Source organism: Chiloscyllium plagiosum, chromosome 7 (genome assembly GCF_004010195.1).
Source record: "Chiloscyllium plagiosum isolate BGI_BamShark_2017 chromosome 7, ASM401019v2, whole genome shotgun sequence".
Taxonomy (NCBI): domain Eukaryota; kingdom Metazoa; phylum Chordata; class Chondrichthyes; order Orectolobiformes; family Hemiscylliidae; genus Chiloscyllium; species Chiloscyllium plagiosum.
Genome location: NC_057716.1, coordinates 11,131,393 through 11,140,516, shown reverse-complemented (window position 1 = coordinate 11,140,516; position 9,124 = coordinate 11,131,393).

Sequence of the window (9,124 nt, the reverse complement as noted above, 5' to 3'; positions counted from 1 at the left end):
AATTGGAAAATGATTTATAAATTGTAGAGTTAAATATTCGTGGAATATACTCAACATGCAAATATTATGTACAAATTAAAAGAGTTTCCCAGGCTGAGACGTTAAGTGGACTATTTTGTTCATCACAGCAGGGGTTTGATTAGCTCAGTTGACCAGATAGCTACAATATGATGCAGAATGATGGCAAAAGTATTAGTTCAGTCCCAGACCTGATTCATGGAGGTCTGTCTCCTCGACTTGCCCCATGCTTGCAGACTTGTGTCCCTCAAGCCAAATAAGCATATACTGTATATGGTTTTCTCTACTGTGGTCCTTTGTGGGTTATGGCTAATTATCTAAATTACTCACCACTGAAGGGATTTCACAGGCAGTTTCCCGATCACTTTGCTGTGGATCACAGTAGAGTCGAAGCTTCTGTATTTCTAACTAATTAATGAAAATAAAGGAAGTATCAGTCATAAAGAAAACGAAGTAAACGGTCACTGCATAAATGGTTTCTGTTATCTAACTTATGACGTGGAGGTGCCGGTGTAGGACTCGGGTGGACACTAGGTTATAATCCAATAGGTTTATTTGAAAGTACAAGCTTTTGGAGCACTGCTCCTTCATCAGGTAGATTGTGGGGAAAGATACATAGAACACAGAATTTATAAACGATCAGTGTCATAAAACTGATGCAATATATTAGACAAACCTAGATGTAATCACTCAGAATTGTGAGGCAGGTTTTGATTGATTAATATGCAAATCCCAGAATTTACTGCCCCAAGATAATTTAAGGTTTTATCAGTATTTGTAAGATAAATATAAGGAGACAGCCCAGCTCAGACAATGCATTAAAGGTGTGAAGTTAGAGTCTGTTTTGTCCCCAACCTGGAATCACACTGTTGTTATTTCCAAAGTAGGAATTTAAAATTGTCACATTGACTGACTGTCGATAGATTGTGTGCTTTTTGAACAAAGTATAATGTATCTGCAAACTCAAATCCGCAAATTTAAATTCACCCCGTGTGTGTGTTTGTGTGTGTGTGAGGGAGAAGGACGTGTGTGTGTTTGTGTGCACGCTTGAGAGAGTGTGTAAGTTAGTGATGAAGTATTTCTCTGTGACAGTAGGTGGGTGTGTGAGTGTGTTTGTGTGAGAGTGTGTGTATATGTCTGTATATATGTGCTTGTGTGTGTATGTGTGCTTGTATGTGAGTGTGAGTGTGTGTGTGAGTGTATAGTGTGGTGGGGTCACCTGTAGTATGACATGAACCCAAGATCCTGGTTGAGACTGTCCTCATGGATACTGAGCTTGGCTATCAGTCTCTGCTCAGCGATTCTGCATTGTCGTCTATCCCAAAGTTCACCTTGGAGGATGGTCACCCGAAGATCCGAGGCCAAATGTCTTTGGCTGCTGAAGTCTTCCCCGACAGGGAGAGAACATCCCTGTCTGGCGATCGTTGCGCGGTGTCCATTCAAGTGTTGTCGTAGCGTCTGCATGGTCTCGCCAATACACCATGTCTTGGAATATCTTATATGCCTTGGAGTATCTTATTCAAGAGAGACAATGCTGGCCAAGTCACACGAGTACCTGCCGCATACATGGTGGGTGATGTCCCGATGTGAAATGGTAGTATCCATGTCAATGATCTGACACATCTTACAGTGGTTGCCAATGACAGGGTTGTGTGGTGTTATGGTTGAGGTAAAAACAATGACTGCAGATGCTGGAATCCCTACTGCGAATCCTCTTGCAAGGATGCCTGCCTTGAAGAAGTTTTCCTCTTCTCTCTACAAGTACTCTATGCTACTCTCTCCCCACCCCCACCCTCCTCTAGCTTATCTCTCCATGCTTCAGGCTCTCTGCCTTTATTCCTGATGAAGGGCTTTTGCCCGAAACGTCGATTTTGCCTGTCCTCGGATGCTGCCTGAATTGCTGTGCTCTTCCAGCACCACTAATCCAGAAACCGCACAACAATCAACAGAGAGGAGTGTTCCCTCCCAGTCGGAGAGCACTACAGCCATCCGGGACCTTTGACCTCAGATCTTCAGGTGACCGTCCTCCAAGGTGCACTTCGGGACAGGCAACAACGCAAAGTGGCTGAGCAGAGGCAGATAGCCAAGTTCGGCACCCATGGGAATGGCCTCAGGTGGGACTTTGGATTCATGTCACACTACAGGTGACCCCACTGCACTACACACAGACACAGACAGACACACATACTCCTACAGACACACACAATCCTGCAGACCCATACACTCAGGCAGACCCTCTCTCATGCACAAGCTCTTTCTCATTCGCTCACACATAGATCAGAGTCAGTCTGAACATTGTGGCACAGACAGTCTCACACAGGGTACCTCACACCTTCAATGCATTATCTGGGCCAACATGACACTCACTTGAGAATGTAACTTAAAAAAAGTTCTGCGATATACATATGAAAAAACTGAAACGAACATGTTCATTCTAAAAGATGAGAAACTTAACAAACAATCCAAATCTTTTTCAATAGATAATTTCAGTTACAGCACACTGTAAACTGTTGCTATAAATTCTGTGTCTTATGATCTTATACTCCACGGCTACCTGATGAAGGAACAGCGCTCCGAAAGCAAGTGCTTCCAAATAAATCTGTTGGACTATAACCTGGTGTTGTATGATTTTTAACTTTGTACACCCCAGTCCAACACCGGCAGTACTGAGTAGACATCAGTACTCATCCCCACTTCTGATCCTATGGTGGAGGGAAGATCATTGAAGTAGCTGAGGTGTTTGGATCCATGAAGTTAGCCTGTGGAACTCCTGCAATGGTGCCTTGAGGCAGAAATGATTAACCTTCAATAACCAGAGCTGAAAACGTGTTGCTGGAAAAGCGCAGCAGGTCAGGCAGCAACCAAGGAGCAGGAGAATCGACGTTTCGGGCATGAGCCCTTCTTCAGGAAGAAGGGCTCATTCCTGAAGAAGGGCTCATGCCCAAAACGTCGATTCTCCTGCTCCTTGGATGCTGCCTGACCGGCTGCGCTTTTCCAGCAACACATTTTCAGCTCTGATCTCCAGCATCTGCAGTCCTCACTTTCTCCTTCAATAACCAGAGCCATATTCCTTTCTGCTGGTTGTGATTTGAAACAGTGGAGAGTTTTCTCCTCAATTCCCTTGGCCTTCCATTTTGTTGGTGCGCTTTGGTATGTATGTCAACCGCAATCACTCCTATCGCCTCAAGCATCAGGTGTTGACTAAGGCTATATTCGGGGTAGGTGTTGATTGAGCAGAACTGAAATTGAACATCAGTGAATATTACTGCTTTGTAAAAGCTGGTTAGTAGCATTGTTGATGAGAGGTGTCTGATGGTTAGCTATCATAGAATCCCTGCAGTGCAGAAAGAGACCATTCAGCCCATCAAGTCTCACCAACCTTCTGAAGAGCATTCCACCCAGACACCCCAGCTCGGTGACCCTCCACTTAGCATGACTCATTCGTCTAACCTGTGCATACTTGTACTGTGGGAGGAAACTGGAGCACCCGGCAGAAACCCACGCAGAAAGGGGAGAATGTACCAACTCCACACAGACAATCACCCAAGGCTGGAATCAAAACCAGGCTCCTTGTACAGGGGGACATCAGTGCTAACCTCCGTGTCGACCCATAAATATAACCCTTTTATTTTAATGGACAGATCATAACTGGACTATCTGACAAGTTTTTAGGTGTTTGCCATTAGCAGAAAATAGTGTTTTCTGCGTCGACCTTTGATACTATTTTCTTGTACTATTACTGACCTTGTAAGTACACCATTCTTGGCGATTTTAGATTTCTTTGTTATAAAGCATAGGAACCAACTTTGAGGGAGAAGTTAGAACTAGGGTTCACTTTAAAAGTAAATGTTTATCCATTTAAGACAGTTAAGAATTCTTTTTCTCATGGAAGGTCTTCGAACATTCAAACTCTCCCCAAAATTGGTGGAAGCAGAGTCTTTAAATATTTAAGACCACAAGATATTGGAGTCAAAGTAGGCCATTCAGCATCCTTTGTATACTCTGGTGTTTAATGAGACTGTGACTCGTCTGATAATCTTCAACTCTACTTTCCTGTCTTTGCCCCTTAACCCTGTATCCTTTCTCATTTAAAAATCTGTCTATGAGAGTCTTGGATATACCTAAAGGCCCAGCCTCTGTAGCGCTTTACAGTAAAGAGGCCTACAGTCTTTCTACCTTCTGAGAGAAGAAATTTCATTCTTAAATGGGTGATCCCTTATTCTAAGATTATGCCGTCTGGCCTGAAGCTCTTCCACAATGGGAAAACAGTGAATCCATTTTCTCTGGAGTTACTTCTTTTAAATGCCTAGGATGCATTTCATCAAGTTTGGGAGACCTATTGGACTTTAGCCCATTATGTTCCTTTGTACTTTTTTTCTAATGCTGGTTATTGTATTTATTTCCTCTCTTCCTTTGAGCATGATTATTTAAAAAGTTTGGAACACTATTAATGTCTTCTAATGTTAAGACTGATGCAAAATATTTATTCAATTTCTCTGCCCACTTGTTGGTGCCACTTGTTGTTTCTCCAGCCTTGTTCTGTGAAGGGCGTATGTTAACTTCAGCGTCTGTCTTCCTTTTTATGTAGTTAAAAAATGTTATTATTTCTGTCTTGATGTTATCTTCAAGTTGGTCATCAAAGATTATCTTCTCCCTCTTTATTTTATTTGTTGGTTGTTTTTTGTTAGTTTTTAAAAACTTTCCCAAAAGTCTGGCTTACTTCTAATCTTTGCAAATGCATGAATCTTTTTCTCGCAATCTTTTTCTTGCTTACTTTTAAGATGCAAGTAGATAAAGTTTTAGTAAACACAGGAATCACAGGCTAGCAAGAGGTGGGGAAGAATGTGGAGTAATCAGATTTTCCATGATGTTATTGAATGGTGGAGTAGGGCCAAGTGACCAATTTCTGCCCCATGCGTTATTTTCTGTTCAGGCTGAGAAGTCTCGATTGGTGTTTATGCCATACATAAGTTTCCTCTTTGTCAGAGAATTTGCATGGTTCATCTGAGCATCCTCCTCCCCCTTCAATCAGAATGCAATGGTCATAAAACTCAAACAAGATCAGTTCACTTTCAGTATCCACCAGAAACAAAAGTTGTTTTATTCCCATTTATGAAAACTAAAATTGTCAAATCTCAAAAATAAAGAGCAAAGTGATAGAATCCACATTGTCTAATCCTCTTCTTTGTGATATAATGGATAGTGAAAGACAGCTTTCCGATATTCTGCGGTACTTTGCTTTTGTAAAGAATGGAGAAAAACCCTTGGACAGTTCTTCAAATGGACAGAAGTGCGTCCTGCAGATGCTGGAGATTACAGTCAAGATTAAAGTGGTGCTGGAAAAGCACAGCAGGTCAGGCAGCATCCAAGGAGCAGGAAAATTGACATTACGGGCAAAAGCCCTTCGTGAACGTGAACAAGTTTAATCTTCCAGATATTGACATTTCATGGTGAATCAAATGACATTGGTATGAAAATGCTGAGGCAGAAACTTGGGCAAGAAACTAGGCAGGTGTACCGACTACTGATATTTGATGAATGGAGTCATAGAGTCATAGAGGTGTACAGCATGGAAACAGACCCTTCAGTCCAACTCATCCATTCCATACAGATTACCTAACTTAATCTAGTCCCACCGCTCAGCACCCAGCCCATATTCCTCCAAATCCTTCCTATTCATAAACCCATCCAGATGTCTTTTAAATGTTGCAATTGTACCAGCCTCCACCACTTCCTCTGGCAGCCCATTCCACACATGCATCACCCTCTACGTGAAAAAGTTGCCCCTTAGGTCTCTTTAATATCTTTCCCCTCTCACCCTAAACTTATGCCCTCTAGTTCTGGACTCCCCCACAACAAGGAAAAGACTTTGTCTATTTACCCAATCTGTGCCCCTCGTGACTTTGTAAAACTCTATAAGGTCACTCCTCAGTCTCTGATGCTACGAGGAAAAGGGCCCTAACCTATTCAACCTTTCCCTATAGCTCAGATCCTCCAACCCTGGCAACATCCTTGTAAATCTTTTCTGAATCCTGTCAAATTTTACAACATCCTTCCGATAGGAAAGAGACCAGAATTGCACACAATATTCCAAAAGTGGCCTAACCAATGTTCTGTACAGCTACAATATGACCTCCCAACTCCTGTACTCTGTACTCTGACCAATAAGAGAAAGCATATCAAACGCCTTCTTCACTATCCTATCTACCTGCAACTCCACTTTCAAGGAGCTATGAACCTGCACTCCAAGGTCCCTTTGTTCAGCAACACTCCCTAGGACCTTACCATTAAGTGTATAAGTCTTGCTAAGATTTGCTTTCCCTTCAGGAAAGCACCCTTCTCAGCCCAGTGGCCCATCTGGTCAAGATCCGGTTGTAATCTGAGGTATCCCTCTTCACTGTTCACTACACCTCCAATTTTGGTGTCATCTGCAAACTTACTGACTGTACCTCTTGGGCTGACATTCAAATCATTTATGTAAATGACAGAAAGTAGAGGACACAGCACCGATCCTTGTGGCACTCCACCGGTCACAGGCCTCCAGTCTGAAAAACAACCCTCCACCACCACCCTCTGTCTTCTATCTTTGAGTCAGTTCTGCATCCAAATGGCTAGTTCTCCCTGTATTCCATGAGATCTAACCTTGCTAATCAGTCTCCCATGGGGAACCTTGTCGAATGCCTTACTGAAGCCCATATAGATCACATCTACCGCTATGCCCTCATCAATCCTCTTTGTTACTTCTTCAAAAAAACTCAATCAAGTTTGTGAGACATGATTTCCCACGCACAAAGCCATGTTGACTATCCCGAATCTGTCCTTGCCTTTCCAAATACATGTACATCCTGTCCCTCAGGATTCCCTCCAACAACTTGCCCACCACTGACGTCAGGATCACTGGTCTATAGTTCCCTGGCTTGTCCTTATGACCTTTCTTAAATAGTGGCACCACATTAGCCAATTTCCAGTCATCCGGCACCTCACCTGTGACTATCGATGATACAAATATCTCAGCAAGAGACCCAACAATCACTTCCCTAGCTTCCCACAGAGTTCTAGGGTACACCTGATCAGGCCCTGGGGATTTATTCATCTTTATGCATTTCAAGACAGCCAGCACTTCCTCCCCTGTAATATGGACATTTTTCAAGATGTCTATTTCCCTACATTCTATATCTTCCATGTCCTTTTCCACAGTAAACACTGATGCAAAATATTCATTTAGTATCTCCCCCATCTTCTGCAGCTCCACACATAGTCCGCCTTGCTGATATTTGAAGGGTCCTATTCTCTCCCTAGTTACACTTTTGTCCTTAGTGTATTTGTAAAATCCCTTTGGATACTCCTTAACTCTATTTGCCATAGCTATTTCATGTTGCCTTTTTGCCCTCCTGTTTTCCTTCTTAAGTATACTCCAACTGCCTTTATACTCTTCTAAGGATTCACTCTATTTATCCTGTCTATACCTGACATATGTTTCCTTCCTTTTCTTAACCGAACCTTCAATTTCTTTAGTCATCCAGTATTCTGTATATCTACCAGCCTTTCCTTTCACCCTAACAGGAATACATTGTCTCTGCACTCTCATTATCTCATTTCTGAAGGCTTCCCATTTTCCAGCCGTCCCTTTACCTGCGAACATTTGCCCCCAATCAGATTTTGAAAGTTCTTGCCTAATACCGTCAAAATTAGCCTTTCTCCAATTTAGAACTTCAACTTTTAGATCTGGTCTATCTTTTTCCATCACTATTTTAAAACTAATAGAATTATGGTCGCTGGCACCAAAGTGCTCCCCCACTGACACCTCAGTCACCTGCCTTGCCTTATTTCCCAAGAGTATTCAAGTTTTGCACCTTCTCTAGTAGGCACATCCACATACTGAATCAGAAAATTGTCTTGTACACATTTAACAAATTTCTGTCCATCTAAACCTTTAACATTATGGCAGTCCCAGTCTATGCTTGGAAAGTTAAAATCCCCTATCATAACCACCCTATTATTCTTACAGATCTCCTTACAAATTTGTTTTTCAATTTCTCTCTGAGTATTAGGGGGTCTATAATACAAGCCCAATAATTTGATTATCCCTTTCTTATGTCTCAGTTCCACACAAATAACTTCCCTGGATGTATTTCCGGGAATATCCTCCCTCAGTACAGCTGTAATGCTATCTCTTATCAAAATCACCACTCCCCCTCCTCTCTTGCATTCCTTTCTGTCCTCCCTGTAGCATTTGTATCCTGGAACATTAGGCTGCCAGTCCTGTCCATCCCTGAGCCATGTTTCTGTAATTGCTATGATATCCCAGTCCCATGTCCTTACCCTGCCTTGAGTTCATCTGCCTTCCCTGATAGGCCCCTTGCATTGAAATAAATGCAGTTTAATTTATCATTCCTACCTTGTTCTCTGCATTGTTCCTGCCTGCCTTGACTGTTTGACTCACTTCTTTTCTCGACTGTACCAGTCTCAGATTGATCTCTTTCCTAAATATCTCTCTGGGTCCCACGTCCCCACCTTGCTAGTTTAAATCCTTCCAAGCAGTTCTAGCAAATTTCCCTGCCAGTATTTTAATTCCCTTCCAATTTACGTGCAATCAGTCCTTCTTGTACAGGTCACTTCTACCCCAAAAGATCCAATGACCCAAAAATGTGAATCCTTCTCCCATACACCAGCTCCTCAGCCATGCATTCATCTGCTCTATCCACCTATAACTGCCCTTTCTAGCTCGTAGCACTGGGAGTAATCCAGATATTACTACTCTCAAGGACCTCCTTTTTAAATTCCTGCCTAACTCTCTGTAATCGCCCTTCACAATCTTATCCTTTTCCCTTCCTATGTTGTTGGTTCCAATGTGTACGATGAGCTCCTGCTGAACCCTCCCTCTTTGAGAACATTCTGCAACCTCTCTGAGACATCCTTGATCCTGGCATCAGGGAAGCAACACACCATTCTGTTTTTTCGCTGCTGGCCACAGAAACATCTGTCTGTACCTTGGACTAGAGAGTCCCCTAACGCAACCATTCTCTTGGAACCTGATGTACCCCTTATTGCATTAGAGCCAGTCTCAATACCAGAAACTTGGCTGTTTGTGTTACGTTCCCCTGAG